Genomic DNA, 22,450 nt, shown 5'->3' with positions numbered 1-22,450 from the left:
GTATCCTTTGGGTAAATACCTAGTTGTGCAGTTGCTGGGCCATAGGGTAATTTTATTTTTAAATTTTTTGAGGAACCTCCTACTGTTTCCCAGAGTGCCTGCACTAGTTTGCATTCCCACCTGCAGTGCAAAAGGATTCCTTTTTCTCCATGTCCTCAGCGAAATCTCTTGTTTCCTTAGTTATTAATTTTAACCATTCTGACATATATGAGGTGGTATTTCATTCTAGTTTTGATTTGTATTTTTTCTGATGATGAATGATGTTGAGATGTTGAGCATCTTTTCATGTATCTGTTAGCCATTTGGATGTCTTCTTCTTTTTTTTTTTTTAATATTTTTTATTTATTTCTAGGAGAGAGAGAGAGAGAGACAGCGTGAGCAGGGGAGGGTCCGAGAGAGAGGGAGATACAGACTCTGAAATTGGCTTCAGGCTCTAAGCTGGCAGTCAGCACAGAGCCCAACGCGGGGCTCGAACCCACAAACCACAAGATCATGACCTAAGCAAAGTCAGATGCTTAACCGACTAAGCCACCCAGGCATCCCTGGATGTCTTCTTTACACAAGTGTCTATTCATGTCTTCTGCCCCTTTCTTCACTGGTTTATTTGCTTCTTGGGTGTTGAGTTTGATAATTACTTTAAAGATTTTGGATACTAACCCTTTATGCAAAATATCATTTGCCAATATCTTCTCTCATTCTGTCAGTTGCCTTTTAGTTTTGTTAGTTGTTTCCTTTGCTGTGTAGAAGCTTTGTATCTTGATAAGGTCCCAGTAGTTCATTTTTGTTTTAATTTCCCTTAACTCCAGAGACATGTCTAAGTGAATAGTTGCTATTGGCAAGGTCAAAGATATTGTTACTTGTTTTCTACTGTAGGATTTTGATGGTTTCCTGTCTCACATTTAGGTCTTTTATCCATTTTGAAATTATTTTTATGTGCAATATAAGAAAGTGGTCCAGTCCCGTTCTTCTGAATGTCACTGTCCAATATTTTTATAAGATATGAATATGAGTTGATATGGCTATTTTGGATAACTCTGGATATTTCTACTAAAATTGAATATATGTATCTTCTATGACCTACCAACTGCACTTCAAAGTATGTAACAAATAAAAATGTATCCATGTGAGGGTAGCATATTATGAATTTAATATCACTTAAGTTGTACTCTTAAAAATGGTTAAGATACGGGGCGCCTGGGTGGCTTAGTCGATTGAGTGTCCGACTTTAGCTTGGGTTATGATCTCGCAGTTCGTGGGTTCGAGCCCCGTGTCGGGCTCTGTGCTGACTGCCAGCTCAGAGCCTGGAGCCTGTTTCAGTCTGTGACTCCCTCTCTCTCTGACCCTCCCCTGCTCACGCTGTCTCTCTTTCTCTCGTAGAAATAAATAAAAATTAAAACTAAATTTAAAAAAATGTTTAAGATACTAAATTTGGGGCACCTGGGTGGCTCAGTTGGTTAAGCATCCGACTTTGGCTCAGGTTATGATCTCACAGTTCATAGGTTCGAGCCCCACTTTGGGCTCTGTGCTGACAGCTAGCTCAGAGCCTGGAGCCTATTTCAGATTCTGTATATTTATCTCTCTCTGACCCTCCTCTGCTCATGCTGTCTCTCTCTCTCACACAGAAATAAATAAAACATTTTTTAAAAATTTTTAAAAAGAAAAAAAAAGATACTAAATATTATGTTATGTGAGTTTACCACAATAAAAAAAATGGGAAAAAAGATACATAAAGTAAATATTCACAAAATGCATTTTTTGTATTTTGTTTTTTGTCTTTTGGGGGGAACTTGATTGAACAAACCAAGTATAAAAGGCCATTTTGGAGGCAATTTGGGAAATTTGGACTTTGAAAATTAGATGATATTAAAGAATTATGGTGAACAATGGATAAAACCCACAAAGTAGAATACAAAAATATATTACAGAAAAGTATTTATAATATATTTACTTCACCTCACATAAAGTTTTTTTAAGGCCAAACTAATTTGTTTTGTTAGACTTCAGGAAAAGAAGAAGAAAAAAAATACAAGATACTCAGTTAAATTTGAATTTTAGATAAATAATGGAAATTTATTTAGTATAAGTATGTGCCAAATATTGCATTTTGTATTTTATCTGGCAACTCTACTTTGGGGAAGATGAAGATAATGTAGACTGGAAAGGGATTTGAGAAGGATTTAGGTGATGCTAAAAATGGTTTTCCTTTATTCAAGTTGATGTTGCATGTGTATGTACATTCTGATGATTTATTAAGCTGTGGCTTCTGAGTTAAGCATTTGTGTTCTGTGCATTTTGCTGATGTATGTTTTACTTTGTAAAAATTTAAATATGTATGCTTGAATGTAATGGGTGCATTGGAAATATTAGAAGAATGGAAAGGCTTGTTAGGTAACTTATAGAGAGGATTCAAAGAAGAAGTAGGCTTCCAGGAAATGAAAGGTCTATTTTAGTGCCTAGAATCTATGGTGTATGATTTCTTACAAATGTTTGTAATAGAGAAATTCTAATAACTTTTTCATTGTTATTTTTCTTTAACTAGATACATAGAGGTACTTCTTTCTTAAGAACAAACCCAATTCAATATTTACTTCTTTTGTTTTTTTGTTTGTTTTTCTTTCATAGTTTATTGTCAAGTTGGATTCTATATAACACCCAGTGCTCATCCCAACAAATGCCCTCCCCCATGCCCATCTCACCCCTACCCTCTCCCCCTGCCATCAGCCCTCAGTTTGTTCTCAGTATTCAAGAGTCTCTCATGGTTTGCTTCCCTCCCTCTCCCCAACTATTTTTCCCCTTCTCCTCCCCCATGGTCCTCCATTAAGTTTCTCTTAATCCTCCTATAAGTGGAAGCATATGATATCTATCTTTCTTTGTCTGACTTATTTCGCTCAGCATAACACTCTCAGGTTCCAGCCACGTTGCTACAAATGGCTGGATTTCATTCTTTCTCATTGCCATGTAGTATTCCATTGTATAGATAAACCACATCTTCTTGATCCATTTGTCAGTTGATGAGCACTTGGGCTCTTTCCATGATTTGGCTATTGTTGAAAGTGCTGCTATGAACATTGGGGTACTTTGTTAAATGACTTTTAAATTTACCAAAATATCTTACAATAAATATGTGTTGTTTTTCCATCAATTCTACTTATTAGCAAATGTTAGGAAGTTTGACAAGTGAGTTCTCTATTCTGTTAAAGAAACTAATCAGAACTTGCCTTTACTTGCTAATTACAGTTGACTGACTAGTTCATATAACACCCATGGAAGTAGGAAAATAAACGTTTTACTTCCCATTTTACAAATGAGGAAACACAAATGTGTTAGATCATTTTCCTGAGGCCATTCAAAAAATCAGTTGCAGAAACAATATTTAAACTAAGAGTTTGAATTCTTCCACTAACCTTTTATTGACTTGTGTTTAAGTCTGTGTAGTTTCAACATATAAAAGCTAAAAGCCAAATAAGTACTCTTTTGTATAAAAAGTATTCTGTATTCATATGAACACTTAGGATATTCAAAATTTATTCAGCCAAAAACCTCTCATCTTTATACATTTCAGTGAATGCTTATTTTCTTATCTAATTTCTGAATCAACAGAAATATGACGGTAGGATGTTATCATTACAGTATTCACTGCAAGTTATATTTAAAGCACTGGATTTAGAATTTAGTACAGCAGACTAGGTTTTGCTTCCTCCTTTACCAATTTCTAAGACTTTTGAATTAGACAGTTATTTGATCATGCAGTTTTAATTTTATCATTAAAAATTTGAAATTTAAGAACAACTGGTTTATTTATTTTTTTAATGTGAAGATGAAACAAGATTTTTTTTGTTTTTATGTAAAGTGCTATAAAATGGAAACTTTGTATCTTTCAGTACTTTCACAAGATTTTTAAAAAAGAAAATATTTTATTTTTGAATTCTCAGTAGGAAAATAAATTTCTATTGTCATTCTTTTTTGTGTGTTTAACTGACTTATCTTAAAGTTTTAAAAAATATGTTTTCAACTGTATTTATGGAAAGCTTTTAAATGGTCAAGTATAGAACTGAGTATATATGCTAAAGCTAATCTAGGCACATGATTTTTTTTTTCAGAATATTTTAAAACTGTGATGCAGCAGCTGAGATAATGGTAACAGCTAAAGTTTACTGAGAACTTAGTATTTTAAGTTATACCCATCTGTAATTTTACTGGATCCTTTTCACATCACTATGGATATGTACTGTTTTATTCTCCATTGTACAAATGGGGACATTAAGGTTAGGGAATTTAATACCTACTTTTAACCTTTGGTTCACTACTAAAGTAGCTGAGTAACATGAACAAGTTATTTATGTCTCAGGTTCTCAAGTGCATGCTTGGGGTAATGATTCTCATTGCATTAAGTGTTTGTTTTTAATTACTTAACACTTATAAAGTACTGACATCTTTTCTTCTTGAAAGAGTAAGCTATCATTATTATACTCTACTTTGTGTAAATTAATATATTTTTAATGAGATATAATGAGATGTATTTTACCATGACCTAGAGAAGATGCTTATTTTAATTCATATTGTTGGATTGCTTATCCAGTATCAATTTCCCACTCTTCCTTAATAACAAAACCCCAAATTTGCAAAATGCAGAATATTCTGAGCCCAAAATACTATTTTTCTCAGACTCCCTTAGCTAGGGCAATCATGTGACACATTTCTGGCCAGTGTAATGTAAGCTGAGGGTATCTAGAAAGACCCCCCACCCCACCTGCGTTCAGTCTTTATTTGCCTTCCCTTTCCATCTTTTCTCTATCTGTAACACCAATGTATGATTTTGAACAGGAAGGGCCATCTGGAAACCATGAAGCATCAAACATGGGACTAGAAGTAGCACATTAATGTTAGTAGAATAAAGATATAAAAAGATTATGAATTCTCTATTAATTCACTAGGGCACACGGTATGACTACTGGACTGCCTTGTGTCTCTTGACATCTTTTGGGTGATTCAAATAAATTTCCATGATCTACTATTTCCAGCTGAACATATTAGTAACTGATTTACTGGTAAACTGACTAATGACTTAAGAATCATGGAGCTCTATGGTTAAATTTTCTGTTTCCCTTAATTAGATCCCCACAGGTAAATCCTCAATCATATTAAAGTTAAAAATAATGACTAGTGATGGGATTTGAGAGCAGCTCTAGCAATTAATAATAAGTAGACTGTGGGTTTACCATTAGTAATTAAACTATTCAAGGGAAGTTATGCCAATCTAGAGAAGTTCCTGTTTTGAAATTAGCACTGTAAACTGCTGCAAATGGAAGCATATGATCCCTTATGGTTATTTAATAAGTATATATTTTTTAAATTCCATGAGCATCATGTGACATATAAATTTCATGATAACACACTCGCTTAGCCTCTTGGCCATTTTTATGACAATATTATCCTTATAGCCAAAATCATCCATTTCAAAACTTATAAAAATTATTGTAAGAAAATAATAGCCTTTTTGAATAAGTTTTGTTTGGGAAAAAGTGACTGTTTTATTTTTAAAAATTAATTAAAACTCTAGTATTCTAAGGATGCTGTGTCCAATCAGAATATTAAATACTCTGAATTACTTCCTACAGGTTTGTAAGTAGAAAGCAGTTAATCCTGCTCCCTTGAAAAGCAGACTCCTTATATATTTTAAAGTGAAATTACTGCCTTCATTTTCCATCATGGAAGAATGTATGTATGTGAATGTCAAAGCTTTCTTTAACTTATCCTCCATACACTTCCCTGGGCTCCTTACCAAACTGTTGACCAAAAAGGTTTTTTTATTTGTTTCCTTTAAAATTATCAAGCCAATATAATAGTCATTATATACCTAACCAGATTTTAAACATGGTAATATTTATATTTGTTTTAGACTTTATTTTGTTAAAAAAGATAATACAGATAGTTATAACTTTCATGAGTACCTCTATGTGAGCATATTCTATATATCTATATTTGTTAATATCATCCTAAATTCAAATGTGAAATTTCTAAAGCAAACTATTATCATTTACCTACAACAGTAATTGTATTGGTTTCCTTTTTCCCCCATTCTTACCCCTCAGTAACGCAATCAGAACCAAATATCATCCAACATGTAAGAGGGTCTACTGTAAGCAAGGATACCTAAAAAGAAAAAAAGAAAGAAACAGGAAAAAAAAAAAGAATCTTGAAAGAATCTTGATGTTTCTTCATGTTTACATAGAAGAAAAAGGCAGCTGTTACCCTCCTCAGCTTTTGAGGAAATACCCTTGAAAATTTAATGAGAAAAATTCTGAGTCCTCACTATTTAGTAAGTAAATAAATCTCTCCAGGGGAAAAATAAGACCAGTGTCTCCAACTTTAAAACCAAAAGGATGTCTTTATGGTCCTGTGACTTCTCCTCCCTTGAAATGTAACAAAACCTCTCCCTGGAGTTCTGTCTATTCAATCATAAATTGACCTCTAAGCCTTGTCTTTTATTTTAGTTCAGTTTCCAGGTTTCAGTAAGATTTTCTCAGAAAGCCCTAATGGTGCAGAAACATATAAAATATTTTCTCTACAGCTTTGTACTTCCTTCTTTGTCTCCTCCTGAGAAATGCCTTTAATTCTAAAAGTTATTGTGTACCCTGCCAGTGTATATATTTAGACTTAATACCAATAAAAAATAATACTTTAGATCTCTCTTACTCTATTCATTCTACTGTAATAAGATGTCATAAACTGGGTGGCTTATAAACAACAAACATTTCTTTGTTCTGGAGGCTGGGAAGTCCAAGATCAAAGTGTCAGTAGATTCAGTGTCTAGTGAGGAAAGCATTCGAGCTCACAGATGGCACCTTCTCACATATTCTCACATGGTAGAAGGGGCGAGCTAGCTCTCTGAGGCCTATTTTATAAGGTCACGAATCCCATTTGTGAGGACTTCACCTTCATGACATAATCAACTCTTAAAAGCCTTACCTCCTAAAACCATCACCTTGGAGGTTAAGATGTCAACATATGAATTTGGAAAGGACCCAAAATTTTAGACTATAACAAGAATCTTTCATTCCATCAATTTTGTGTATCTGTTTAACTCTTTCATATATAGTAGCACTTAAACAGAATTGCTGAAAAATGAGAAGGGTAAAACAATTTGTTTTTTTTTCCCCAAAAGTGAAAAGTCTAGGCTTGATTGGTAGCTTTATCTTTAATCTTAACAAGAATTGCAGCTGTCTATTTTGGGGAAGGGAAAGTGAAAAGTTAATTGATTGGTAGGTGTAAAAATTTGTTTTGATATTTCATAAAATCATAATATCTTTAGGTTTGTATACATTCTAGAAATTCTTTTTTCCAAAACCTCAATGCATTGGGAAGTTATGATTTGCTCGTCAGTCTCACCTTGTCTGTTCTTCTCCATTACTAGAAAGATAAGCAAATGATAAGCACATCAGTGAATTTTTAGTTGTGTTTACATAGATAGCCTCTCTTGAATGGATATTTCTCACCCCCCTCTATGATTCCCTGGTATAATGTGAAAATGAATGCTTTTTCCCAGAAGTTATGTGCAAAGTAATTGTATAATTTCACAGTGATTGTATAGTGGCCAACTCCTCAAATGGCTCCCAGTCATCTCTTTGTATTCATACCCTTGTGTAACATCTTATATAGTTTGGGCCTTTTGACTTGCTTCTATTGAATAGAATGCAATGAAGGACATGGAAAGTCACTAATAATAGCTCACAAAAGAATGTAATTTCAGTCTTGCTTGCACTCTCATCACGCTTGCTTTAATGGGGAAAGCCAGCTGCCTCATTGTGAGCTGTGTTGGAAAAACCCTCATGCAAGTCACTGAAGGTGGCTTCAGATCAATAGCTTATGAAGAATGGAGTCCTTCCAGCCGCTATGTCAATGAAGTTGAAATTAGATCTTTTCCTACTTAAATCTTAAGATGACTGAGCCTGAGACTGACACCATAATTGCAGGCTTGAACAAACCTAAAGCAGAGAACCCTGTTAAGCTGTACTTGAGTATTTAACCTATAAAAACTGTGAGGTAATATATGTTGTGGGTTAAAATCACTAATTTTGTAACTTGTTACAAAGAATAGAAAACAATGTCATTTGATATATCTTAATGGTATACAAATATACCATTTTATTCGATAATCCCATAACAAACACCAAAAGTATGCAAATGGCTTTGGAAATAGTGTATCAAGACTGTAAGGATTTTGAAGAGCATGTTAGCAAATGCATAAATTGTTCTGGACAGACTTAATAGAAATATAGGGTTTGAAGACTTGCTAGTAAGGTCTTTACATGAAGTAGGGAACATGTTATTGAAAAATGTATCCTTATCAGGTAGTGTCAGAAGAAATAGCAACATGGTCATCTGCAGTTATGTGGAATTCAGAGCATTTGCCTAATGAATGTCATTATGTAACAAAGGAGAATTCAAAGCAGAGTTGAAGGTGTAGATTCCTGATTTCTTCCTGATGCTTATAATAAAATATAGGTGGAGAGAGATAAACTCAGAAGAAAATCTTTAACCAACAAGAACCAGGGTTTGAAAACCCTCAGCCTCTCCAAAAAGGAAAACATATTAAAATTAAGAAATGGCTTTTGAGACCCACCATAAAGATGTGGTCTTGAAATAACCCCAAAGTGAACATACAACTTTTTATGAAGACCTCGGAATGATAAAAGAATCACAGTATTATTCAACCATACAGAAGACTCTTTTACAAAGTAAAGGGTTTGCAGAAAGATACTTTCATGTGAAGAATAGCCCTTCTAAGAAGCTTAAGAGCTTTATGCCTCTTAAAGGAATCTAAGCAGGATCCCAAGATGGAAAAAATTAAAAAAAAAAAATTCATTGTCTTGAAAATATTTGTGGGTGTGGATTTTATCTAATGGAGTAAACCTCAAAGATATTCACAGACACCCATGAAGTTTTTGAGAAAGTCGTCTGTAAAAACAGGCAGCTTGGACTGTAAAGAAGAAGGAGAATATAAAATAATAGAGGTTCTAGGGCTCCCAAAGCTCTACCAGCAGGGAGATAACTGAGCAACTAAGCTGTAAACACATGGGAAGAAAGGAAAAGAAAGGATGATTCAGAGGGCAATTGGAAGAGTCCAGTTAGTGGAGCTAAGAAGCATAGAAAATTACTCACAGGTCTTGGAGATCTAATAAAATTATCCAAATTGGTTCAGGTGAATTTCAGAATTGTTATGACCACTGGGTTCCTTGTGTCTCCTATCCCACCATCCCTGTTCCCACCGCCATTTTGAACAGGAGTATCCATAGCATTTATCTCATGCCTGCTTTACCAATGTATATCAAGTCTGTATAGGGTGATGGGAGCAGAAAATTTGTTTCTTTTTTTTTTTTTTTTTTTTTTTAATTTCACAGATTTACAAATCTAGAGGACTTCTACTCCAGAAGGGTTATCCACACCTGGATCTGATTTAGATAATGAGACTGTAAACTTTGACATGGCATAATGGGATGAAAATTTTGTAGAGCTTGAGAGGAAGTGAATGTCTTTTGCATGGAAGGGCCATGAATTATTGGGAGTCAGAGGAAAACTGTGGTAGGCAGTTTTGAAATGCTTCCCAACACAAACCCTTCCTCCTGGTAATCCTGCCACAATATGGCAAAAGTGATGAATTGTCACTTCTAAGATTCAGAAACAAAGGATTGTGTCTTCTGTCTTGCTCCATCTCATTCTCTCTCTCTCTTTCTCTCTCTCTCTCTCTCTCTCTCTCTCTCTCAGTGACTCTTAGTATTGTTCTGATGAAGCCCGTTGCCATATCATGAACTGTTGAGGCAGGCCCTGGCCAACAACAATCAAGGAATAAAACCCTACAAATAGGTGAGTGATCGTGAAAGCATATCTTTCCCCAGTAGGGCATTGAGATGTCTGCAGTCCCAGTGAACCACTGAAGTGAAGATTTAGGTAATTTTTACACAGCAAATGATAACAAATGCCATTCTGATAGTGGATGAGTGTGCTGCCATAACAAATACTACAATTGTGAGAGTGGCTTTTGAAGTAGATAATTTACCTAAACTCAACTGGATTAAGGCAAACTAAAGAAAGATGACCATTAAATGCAATGGTGGTTTTGTCAGATTTATACCTAAGAACATCATATTTTTCAATTTCTGACTTTTTTGTTATTAGCTTATAGAAATATGATTTGTTTCTATTTATTAAACTTGTATAACTCTGCTTAAATAACATTTTCTAGTAGCTTTTTGGTAGATAATTTGGATTTTCCACATAGGTAATCATATTATATTCAAATGCAGAAAAGTGTTTTTTTTAATTTGTTTTGTTTTATGTTATTTTCTGCCTATTGAACTAGCTCAAATATTATGTATTATATTGAATAGAAGTGATAGGAAAGACTTCTTAATCTGGTTCCTGATTTTAGGGGAAACATTCAGTTTTTTACTATCACTTTGATGTTAAATGTAGGGTTCTTGTTCTGCAAGAGGATAATGATCTGTTCATCTCTATCCAAGTATCTCTCTATACCAACCCAATTAATTTAGAAAAAATGGAAAGAACAAGAAATAAAGTTCTTTTATGTGGTAATCTGGCTCTAGGGTTTCCTTACTTCATATATGCCTCAATTTTTCCCCCATCCTCTGTAGCTAGGAAAGTAAAGAAAGAGAAGACAAATCACACATAGGAAGAAAATGCAATTGTTGTCCCAGATAGTTGAGCTTAGACTCAGTCATGGGGCACTAAGTTGCTTGGAAAAAAAAAAAAAAAATCCTTCATTATCTGTATGTGATTGCTGAAGAGGAACACTCAATTGGATTTCCACTGACATCACAGAACTGTAAAGAGCCAAATAGTAAATGTTAGGCTTTTGCAGGCCAAGAGGCAAAATGTAGGTACTTAGGTAATAAAAGAGAAAATTCATTCTCCATCTTGTTTGCCTGGGGTAGGTTCACGGGGGTGGTGTCTGCATTTTGCACTTATGTTCCATCACCCTGGGACAGTCTCTGGAGTAAGTAACAGAGCAAGCAGAAGGGCATTGCTGGCCTGGCAGTAGGATCAGGAAGGATGGGCACTTGTCTTAGTTTCTGTCCCAGTGACTCCCCGATCACCATGACATGTCCTTCCTACCTGCCAGAAACTGTGGCTCTCTTAATTTGGGCATCTTGACTGGAGATGAGGTGTCTCCCTTGGACCAAGATCCCACTGGAGTTTCAGGCCCTTGCCCTCTAAGCAGAATCTCCAATGTATAGATGTCCCTGGGCAGTGGTGGGATACAGCTGCCAGGAAGCAGGCACTAGCAGGAGAAAGATGGGTAAATATACACACCAGAACCAAAAATAATGTGGTTATTATGTGATAGAAATTGAATTTGAACATGGATCTGACAACTGGTCTATTTCGAACCCAATACTTATCCAGTAAATCAGTGGTTCTCAACATTTTCAGTTTTTTTAATGCAATTTAATATAGTTTTTGGCAATTCATTATTTTACTCTTCACTACTCTGCTGTTTTTGTAGAATTTACTCCATGACTGAGTTTTTACAATATTGTCAGTGAAGTCTCCAACATACCTGAGTAAACATGGATCTTTTTTTCATGTATTGCTATTTCATCATTCCTTCTATCTCTTACTTTCAGTAAGCTCTACGACTACATTCACATTACATGATCTATAGTTCGATATTACTTTTGAGGAATATCATGGTAATTTTATACATGTTCACAATAGGACGTATCAACTGAAAACTTTGAGTGAATGTTTAAAGATCAAATCTCAAGCTTTTGCTAACATATGTGATAATCATTTGGGACTTAACAACTACATAAAGAAGAAACAATAAGACATAATATTTATGACAAAAGTTTAGGGATAACAGACATTTCTTCCCATGTAATTTGAACCTAGGGTTAGATGTGATCTTAATCACATATGCAAGAGTAAGAAGTATATTTTAATAGGTTCCACAGTTTTATTTTTTGATCTACACAATATCAGATCTGTGTATTTGATTTTTGGCACTGATGCTCACCATGATGTGTGAACAAGGAGAGCATTAGCTTATCCGAAATTGTAGGGCTTCTGCATTTTATTCACTTTAAAGTACTGTAGAGATGAAACCATAAAATGTGTTAGGCAGTTTTGTTAGGAGTATTGTATTATTATAATTAGTTATTGTATCACTATAATAATAAATATAAAACTATGATTTCTGGGGCGCCTGGGTGGCTTAGTCGGTTAAGCGTCCGACTTTCGCTTAGGTCATGATCTTGCGGTTCGTGGGTTCGAGCCCCGCGTCGGGCTCTGTGCTGACTGCCAGCTCAGAGTCTGGAGCCTATTTCAGAGACTGTGTCTCCCTCTCTCTCTGACCCTCCCCTGCTCACGCTGTCTCTCTCTCTCCTGGAAATAAATTAAAAAAAAAAAAAAAAAACCTATGATTTCTGTCCATACTCAAAAATAGAAAAATTTTCAGTATTGATCAACGTTTTAAAGACTATGAGGTACAGTGTACAGTTATCTTGGGAAAATCATGAAGAACTAGGTCTGCATTTTATTAACGACAGAAATTCTTCTAAATATTGTTTCCTGAATTTAATTCATGAGGTAAATAAAACCGTATTTTTTTTTTAGATAAAGCTAAAGATTCTAATGGAAGTAAACATATAATATGTAATTTGTGAGGAAATAATTGAATAAGAAAAAAAATTCGGTTTGAGAAAAATATATTCTTAAATAATTTAAAACTTATTGATGAAATAGAATAAAAGTGTACTCTTATTATAGAGTGCTTACTTTTGCTTATGGCTCCTCTAATACAAAAATAATATTGGACTCATATGATGATATTAAATAATAATAATAATTATTATTATTATTCTTTGATCAGCCATAGCCATTTGACTCCCATATAACCTTATTTTATAATAATTTTTGTTTACCTTAATATGTATTTTAAGAGTAAAAATTCCAAATGCAATTAATAAGTCTGTATTAATTTATTGGAAAACAAAGGAGTTATTGGCACTTATAATTTTAATAAATATTTGTCATGCCTTTAATTCTGAAAGCAATCATTAATATTAAAACATTTCAACTTTTAAATAACATAAATCAAATGAAAAACTATCTCATCTTTTTTTCTTCAAATTTAATGACATTTCTGTTGCCCAAAGGATATATTTAATAGTATGGGCTTCAAATACTTTACCATGTGCTTTATATATAGTTGATCAATATAAATACTGACAGTTATTGATCATTAGCTTCTCAGAGGTTTCTTAACCCTTAAATCACTCTAATAATGTCCCCATGAACTACTGACTGTTTACCATTACTCTTGCCTGTGTACTGTGGTTCTCATGCTACTAAGTAGTACCATCTTTGCCATCTGTGAAAAATACTGTCTTTGTATAAAGGACATAATTTCCATTTCAACTAAAACTGATATTCTGAATTTCAATCAAGTCTCTCTCTCTTTAAACAACTCATAAAGGTTGTATAATTTAGCACCATGAGATACCTTTAATTATTCGTAATAGATGACAAAGATCAAATTGTAGAATTCTTAAAATTTTGAAAAAAATATGGATCAACATTACTAATGAATTTTTGCAAGTTGTTGAAGCTGGATAAAATAACTTTGAAATGAGTTTATAGAATCTGTATAAATATAAATCAAAGTCAGATGAAATACACTCACCAGTTTATTCATCTACTCCGTCTTCAGACATTTCTAGAAATGGAAAGCTATTCAAATTTTCCAAAATGCAGATTTTTCAATGGCAGCTGTAAGACTACTGACTCTGATAAAGCTGTGTAAAAACGAAAACACATTAGGATTTTGTAGTTCTAGAATTAGATATGCTTCAAAATAATATTTTTCTTGATATATTTTAGAACAATCTATTTATGGTTGGAGCTTTGGAGTGAAAAAGCAATAAAAGTTAGGACTGTTGAACGCTGAGATCTGCACAGGTGAAATGAGGAAGATGGGGGAAAGCGGCTTTTATGTTTATATTACAAATATTCTGTTCCCCCTAGTCCCTCTTTTCCTTCTCTTTGTCTCCTCCTCTGTCCTATTCTCTTCCTCCTTTCCTCTTGCTTTTCTTCATCTTCATCCTTGTCTTCATCTTACTTCTCAGACCATGAATTATTTCTGACACTGTCATTCCTAGAAGTAATTCATATTATCATGGTACTAATGTAATGAATTATGTGATACTCTTAGAATGAACAAAAGTGAAGACATTGCTTAATTTTTTTTAATGAAAAACTAGATTCAAGTCAGGAAAAGATTTCAAGTTTGTTTTTTTTTTTCTGTGATCTTAGTCATTGTTCTAGGAAATGCGATTTTCTCATGACTGTGACACAGCCTCTATCCCAAGAAGCTTACAAATCAGTGAGGAAGATAGACAAAAGATAAACATTGCTACATAATGTGCTAAATTAGAATAAGAAAGAATCAGTGGAGGGGCATTTTAATGAAGTTTTGATTTAGAAAGATATTTTAGCCAACAATGTATAGGCTGAGATATGAAGGATGAATTTTAATTTACTTGGCAAAGTGAGAGAAGGAAGAGGGAGAAGAAAAAGAATTTTCCATGTAGGGTAAATAACACTAATTTATTCCTGCATTCAGGCATGAATGTATTTATTCAACACCCATCTATTTTGAATACTTACTATATCCTACACATTGTTCTAGGCATTAGGGATCCAAAGTTGGAGGAGAATAAGACAAAATCCCTGCCATCACAGAATTTACAATCTTGTAGCAAAGAGAAGCATTTAGAATCAAAGTAATATACATATAATTGTTGCTGTGTTATGTAATTATACTACAAATGCAAACAAACATGAGCAATTACTAGGCAAATCCTGTGGCTGTGGTGGTAGCTGTATAGGAAGTAGGAGAGTAGACAGTAGAGCATAGCACATTCGTAAGTGGTGGAAGTATAAGTAAGGATCATATATTCATTTCTAAGAATATTAATAAATCTACAGTCAGGTGATATTATTGAAGAGGAAACAGTGTTGATTTTGAAGACCAGAGTGTAGGATATTGCATTAATTTAGTATTTTTACTATCTTTAAAAGTCATAGAAGTATAAATGAAGAGAAAGGAAATATACATAAATGTGTATATTAACACTTGAATATATCTATATACACATATATAGATATATGTGTGTGTATATACATATATATAGTGTTAAAAATCAATCAATCAGACTGGACATTGTATACTAAAGTCAAATCCATTCATATGTTATTAGAGTCATACATAAATCCAACAGAAATATATGTGTGTAAGGGCACAAAAATTCACAAAAAGATGTTTATATGAGGCTTGGTGTAATTGCCAAAAATTGGAAACAACTGATAAAGTCATCAACAGAAGAATGGTTAATCATATTTTCTAACTTGTATAATGAAATAATATACAGAAATGAAAAATTATTGAGCCTCTGCTATAAGCAAAACTATGGATGAAGTTGCAAACATAATATTAACTGAAAAGGGACATGAACAAATACATACTATATGATGCCATTTTATATAGTTCAGAATTACTCAAAACTAATTCATGGTGTTAGATTAGAACTGTACTTAGTTTGGAGAGGATAGAGGATTAATAACTAGAAAGTGACACAGCTGGGTTTCTCCAGTGCTATTAATTGTATGATAATTTACTGAGTTAAGAACTGGAGAAGAGGGGGAAGGCAACCCACAATTTTGTGAGTTTACCTCCTAAAGTTCTACCAGGTTCTCACAGTGAATATCAGAGAAAGATTCATTCTGGCTTCTGTCAGGAGAGGGGAAAAGTAACGAATTTGAAATAACCATTAAAAATTTTTTTTAATCTTTTTATGTATTTCTGAGAGAGAGAGAGAAAGAGAGAGAGAGTGTGTGTGAGTAGGGGAGGGTCAGAGAGAGAGGGAGAAACAGAATGTGAATCAGGCTCCAGGCTCTGAGCTAGCTGTCAGCACAGAGCCCGATGCAGGGCTTGAACACACGAACCGTGAGATCATGACCTGAGCTGAAGTTGGATGCTCAACCAACTGAGCCACCCAGGCACCCCATGAAATAACCATTTTTGAAATAAATCTTTCTGTTCTTAACAAAGCTTGCTTTTAGGAGAAACTGTTTTACCAGAGCTTAACCTATTGGGGTATTATAAGAACCTAACCTACCTGGTAAAAGGGAAATACCAACTCCAGTCTGCTCTCACCTTCCATGAAGTGAAAGAGAAGTACCAGCTCTAGCCCCCACTAGCCATATTTTACACCTCAGGCAATTCATGATACGCACCTATAAATTTCACAGATTGAAACCTAATTATGGGACTATAGGATATTCCCTTCCCCACATACCTTACCACCACATTATTAAAAGGCCTGTTTACCTGAAATGCTTTCACTAGTTTATCATGTACAGACTTCAACAAAAAATTACAAGGCATACCAAAATGCAAAAAACACAGAAAAGACTCAGCAGTGTCAGGGGATTTGGACATCAGACTGTAAATTATAAAACTGTGATTGTGGAGCCCATAGGTGGCTCAGTCAGTTAAGCATCTGACTCCTGATTTCTGTTCAGGTCATGATCTCATGGTTCAGTTCAAGCCCCACATTAGGCTCTCTGCTGTCAGAGCAGACCCTGCTTCAAATCCTCTGTCCCCATCTCTGCTCCTCCCACACGCATGCTGTCTCCTTCTGTCTCTCAAAAATAAATAAACAGAAAACAACTGTGATTGATATTCTAAGGGTTATAAGAGTTCTGATGTCTAAAAGGTAGAAAACATATAAAAAAGCACGGTTAATGGAAATTCTAAGAAAGAATAAGAAAGATACATTAGACATAAGAAGCACTGTAACAGAAATGAAGTACTTTAATAGGCTCATTAGTATACTGGACGTAGCTAAAGAAAGATAATCTGTGAGATATATACCAGTAGAAAACCCCCAAAGTGAAATGCAAACAGGGAAAGACCTGAAAAATATATATAAAAAAAAAAAGAATAAACATCTTTATGAGCACTGAGTAATGTATAGAATTGTTGAAACATTATATTATATAGCTAAAACTAACTTTACATTGTATGTTAAATATACTTCAATTTAAAAGAAAAAAAAAAGAGAATGGTGAAGATTTATATCATCCCCAAACTGGTTATTCTATTTAATCTGCCTAAAAATCCATGCAAGGCTTTCATCCCCTAGAGTTAAGAAAAGATTTCTTAAACAGAATGCAAAATTGACTAGCATAAATTTAAGATTGAACAATTCAACCTTATTAAAAGTTGGTAATTATCTACTATTAATAATAATACAAATGATAACACAAGTAAGAAAATATATTGTAAAGCTTATAATAACAAAGATCCAATATCTAGCATATGTGAAGTTTTACCAATTAAGAAGAAAAAAGACTTGCAACACAATAGATAATTGAATAAAATACTTGAACTGGAACTTCACAAGAGAGAAATTCTAAATTAAATGCTGCTCAGCAGTACTAGTAATCAGGAAAGTGTAATTAAGTATTATTAAAACCCTAAAACACAGGGAAAATGTTAGATTTAGTTAATTGCCAAGAATTTAAGAGAATATGGTTGAAGTTAAGATCTTCTAGGAAGTAGACATGGAGATAGGATTTAACATTCAGGTTGTTTTTAAAGAAGGGAAAGAAAAGAGACAAAATAGGAAGCTTGGAAAGCCAAGCTGGGAAGCAACCCCAGGAGACAGTCTCCATAGATGCTACAGAATTGTAGCCAAAATATCCCATCAGAGTTGTCCTACATTAGGTTGAAACGGCTAGGCTTTTACAACCCCCACCCAAATAAGTCACTGGATTTGGGCCATCTTGTGGAATGGTGTGACTGTGGTGAGAAGGCTCAGTGCACCTGAGGCAATCCTGGAAGAAATTCACACCTGAGGGCTATCCACTGTCAGCCATGACAGTAACTGAGCCCATGAGTTCTTTGAAAGAGGATCTGAACAGTGTATCTCTATGCTCACAATGTATGTGAACTGTCATGCACCACTGGAGTTTTATCAGCTGCTACAACCACTTCAAAGAACAACTTGGAATTACCTAATAAAGTCATAGATGTACACATCCTATAATCCAGCCATTCCACTTACAACTATGCATGGTTCTCAAACTTCAGTGTGTGTGTCAGAATCAACTAGAAGACTTATCTGTTTAAACAGATAGCTTGGCCCCAAGTTCAGTTTCTGAGGTAGAACTAAAAAATAGTGTTCTTCTAACAAGTCTCCAGGGTCATGCCATTGCTGCTGCTTCAGGGGCTTTACTTTGAAGACCAGTTCTCTGTAGAACATTTATACCCCACTCTGCACACATACTCCCATCCCTTCCAAGATGCATAGAAATACATATACTCCTGTACATTTCAGTATTAGAAAAGCTGGAAATGGCACAAAATGAATGTATAAATTCTAGTAAAATCATACAATGGAATCCTATACAGTAATAAAAATGAAATAATCACAGCTACATGCAATATAGATAAATATTAAAATGTTCAAAAAATCTAAATTCTAAGGAATGAAAATGAAATAGACTATTCTTTTTTAAAATATTTTTTAATGTTTATTTCTTTTTGAAGAGACAGAGCATGAGCGGGGGAAGGGAAGAGAGAGGGAGACACAAAATCCAAAACAGGCTCCAGGCTCTGAGCTATCAGCCCTGAGCTCTGTGTGGGGCTTGAACTCATGAACTGCTTGATCATGACCTGAGCTGAAGTCCAACACTTAACTAACTAAGCCACCCCAGTGCTCCTGAGATAAACTGTTCTCAAAAAGCAAAGTGATTGGGGCGCCTGGGTGGCTCAGTTGGTTAAATGTTGGACTTTAGCTCAGGTCATGAGGTAACGGTTTGTGAGTTAAGGCCCACATCCCACTCTGTGCTGACAGCTCAGAACCTGGAGCCTGCTTTGGATTCTATGTCTCCCTCTCTCTCTGCCCCTCCCTCATTCTCACCCTCTCTCCCTCAAAAATAAATAAAACATTTAAAAAAAGAGCAAAGATGATTATCACAAATGTCACATGCTGGTTAATTTTGGAGGAATGAAGAAATTTGTAAGGAAGGTGATAAAAGTTGCCTTCAGAAGTTTTGTCAATGTGCCTTTTCTTGACCTGTGTGGTAGTACACTATGATTTCATTATAATTATTCTTTAAATTACATATATTTAATTTTTAGACTTTTCTCTTTTATTGAGATATAATTGACATATAACATTATATTAGTTTTATGTATATAGTATAATAATTTCATAGTTGTATGTACTGCAAATGACCACAATAAGTCTAGTTAATATCTGCTACCATACATAGTTAAAATTGTTTTTGTTATGCGATCTCTTAAGATCCATTCTTGTAGCAATATAATACAGTATTATTGATTGTAGTTACCATGTTGTATATTACATCTCCATGACTTATTTGTTTAAAATTGGAAGTTAGTACCTTTTGACCCCTTTACCGATTCACCTATAACCATTTGTATGCTTTTCTATATGGATTATACATCTCAGAATAAAATAGAAATAAAATAAATGAACAGCATAGCAAACTTTTATAATGAGACTTATTTTGAAAAGATTAACTCCAGTATAAAATTACTGTTATCTCCTATTGCAACTCTTTAGAATCTCATTAAGTTTACAACAATTACTTACAGAAATTGCTTCTCTTCCCTGACGAGAATGTTAATTCCAGTCAGGTATCTCACTAATTCATGAGTAGCCAACTCGTCCTACTTCAAAATGACTTTGGAATTAAAGAAAACTTTTACAAGGCCCCATACTTTATAGTATTGCCCATGGAAATTCTCAAAGCACATCATTCCCTTAGTAATTCAGCAGTGGATTAGTAGACAGTTATATTTGTTACCTATTCAAAATAATTTCAAGTAATTATCATTAAAATCACTATAACATACTCACTACCCATTTTAATTTAGTAAGGTTAAAAGGTTCTTAAGTTTAAAGAATTCCCTATGAAGAAGCTACCTGTCATTGTTACCCAAGGTGATTGAGAGTGAACATTTTCACCATTACTCCTCTTCTTCCTCCTCCTCCTTTTCTTCTTCCTCTACCTCCTCCTTTTCTTCTTCTTCATCTTCTTCTTTGTCTTCTTCATCTTCCTCTTCTCTTCTTTGTCTTCCTCTTCTTTGTCTTCAATTTCACAGCTTTATTAATTCCTTCAGAGCTCTGGGTGTTATTATGATGTATGATCTGATGTGGAGGAAACTATATGTGAAAAGGATCACATAGCGTGTTTTAGAAGAGACACCCAAAAAATTAACTTAACCCATGCCAATGAAAGGGGGTCATTTATCTAAAGTAAATTAATGTATATGCACTTATAAGCATTTTGCAACTTTGTGGGAATTAATATTTTCTCCAGCATATCATGAATAAGACATCTGTCACATCTATTACAGTAAGTGCAAACAAGCCCTAGCACTTGGACTCGTTCCTTAAAAAGATTATCAACAACATGTAAATCATGTGCTGCATTTCTTTGATGGGTTAAAATTGTTAGAATGGTAAAGCTAAAGGTATTTATTTACTTATTTCTGACAAGATCACTTGCTTCATGTTGCACTGCTTCCCATAGGAATTGCTGCTGGCTGCCACATTTATTTGGATCTCTTTGCAAGGCAAAAAGGCTGGGCTCCATTAAAGTATCATTTGCAATGAATTTACATCCTTCCTCAGGGATAAATCTAACCATTAGATATTATGCAGGAAGACTGACTTTTATAAAAGACTACTGTTCTTTGGGTTCCAATCTGCATTCAAAAATAACCAAGGATAAAATAGAAATATTTGACAGAGAAGGCAAGATAAATTAACTTTCACAAGATCTTGAGAAGCCATTTCCAAATTCTAGTTAAAATGCAAGGGAATGTCTATAGAATTTAGGGGATAATCTGAAGGCTATCATCTTATATTTATAAGTGTTTATATTCCTCACACAAGAAACCTGAAGTTCTAGTAACATAGAATTTAAGAATAGACTTAAGAATCGATCAAAGGTTTTATGTTCAAGATCATGTTTATAGTTTTTTTATTACTATGTATATATATTTTTGCATTAATTGAGAAACTTGGTACTTTCTATCAAAGCTTTTTGATACAGAAGGCAACTGTGGTGTAAGGAACATTGATGCTGACACTTTGTAAAGATATTTATTTTGAAGAATGATATCACCTAACAGGCAGTCACCTCATATAGAAGCCAGAAGAATACCATTGGAGAATATCATCGTAAGTATACACAATATTGTGTATTTATAAAAATAAGCTGTATTTCCTTCTCACATCAAGCATATTGTGAATATCTGAACCTTATATAATATTTTGGGTAGAGGATTTTATAAATACAAATATGTCTTGTCGACAGTTTAAAGTTAACCATTACTAAAATTTAAAAAAATCTAAAGATGAAAAATGAACTAAAATATTATTAATTTTACAAAATGTAAAATATAAAGGGATATATGATAAATAAAAAAATAATATGATAGAATTAATATCAAATGTATCAGTAATCACAGTGAACTGAATGGTTAAAAATCTCACATTGGACAAAAATACAAAGCTTGGTTTGTGTTTAGGGAGGAGTTAATGGAGCACAAAATATTGAAAGTGAATAAATGAACAAAGGTATACATATGCATGCATATATACATATTAGTATTACATATGTGCATATATAATTTATAAAATCTGTTTCCTTTAAAAAGCACATTATGTTGATTGAGGCTTTAAAGCACTCCTGTGGATAAGTAAAGTAAAATAAGATCAACTGTCTTTCATTATTTTATCTGAGAAAACTTCTTAATTAAATGGTATACCTCTAATGAAAGTTGTCATCAAAAAGAGGATATAAGAGGTAGTAACGTAGGATTTTTCCCTTTTTATTGTTTATATGTTTTTTTTTAATTGTATGATTATTCTTAAAAATAGGAAGCAATAACAATGTCAGAGGTTAGGTGAGCTGTTGGAAAATGCTGGTATTCTGAAACAATTTAAAAAATAGATTACAGAGGAGGAGTCAACATGGCAGAAAAGTAGGAGGGCCCAAAGTTCCCTAATCCCCCAAAAACAGCAGTATTGAGGCCAGAAGACTTGGAATTCCAGGAATCCAAGCTACAGAGTGACAGAAACATCTCCAAGGGCCCACAGGAACAACTTGGTGGGCCATAGGTTCTTGATTGCAAAATGGGAGAGGTAAAATGGGCAGCATAGGCACAGAGGGGAGGGATCCCTTTCTGTAAAGAGACAAAAGGAAGAGAAAGAGAGGTCCATGTGGAAGTGTAGGATTGTATTTGTACAAGAGAAGAACCTTTCCAGACCATGGACCAGGGTATGGAAAAAATGGAGAAAGAAACAACTTCTAACTTGCAAAC

The 22,450-nt window shown here is 34.1% G+C and overlaps 1 long non-coding RNA gene across 1 annotated transcript in view; it reads left to right on the top strand.

Moving 5' to 3' along the window:
* The first annotated feature begins 9,771 nt into the window (after positions 1–9,771).
* Positions 9,772–22,450, top strand: part of LOC120220086 — a 29,286-nt gene continuing 16,607 nt past the window's right edge. The window contains exons 1-2 of the long non-coding RNA XR_005525457.1: positions 9,772–9,864; positions 21,165–21,305. This is a non-coding gene — a long non-coding RNA (uncharacterized LOC120220086). The remainder of the gene's footprint in view (positions 9,865–21,164; positions 21,306–22,450) is intronic.

This window comes from Hyaena hyaena, unplaced genomic scaffold (assembly GCF_003009895.1).
Source record: "Hyaena hyaena isolate Hyena2069 unplaced genomic scaffold, ASM300989v1 scaffold_672, whole genome shotgun sequence".
In the NCBI taxonomy this organism is placed as follows: Eukaryota; Metazoa; Chordata; class Mammalia; order Carnivora; family Hyaenidae; genus Hyaena; species Hyaena hyaena.
Note: the sequence above shows the minus strand (reverse complement) of the source record. Positions and strands in the feature narration are given on the sequence as shown.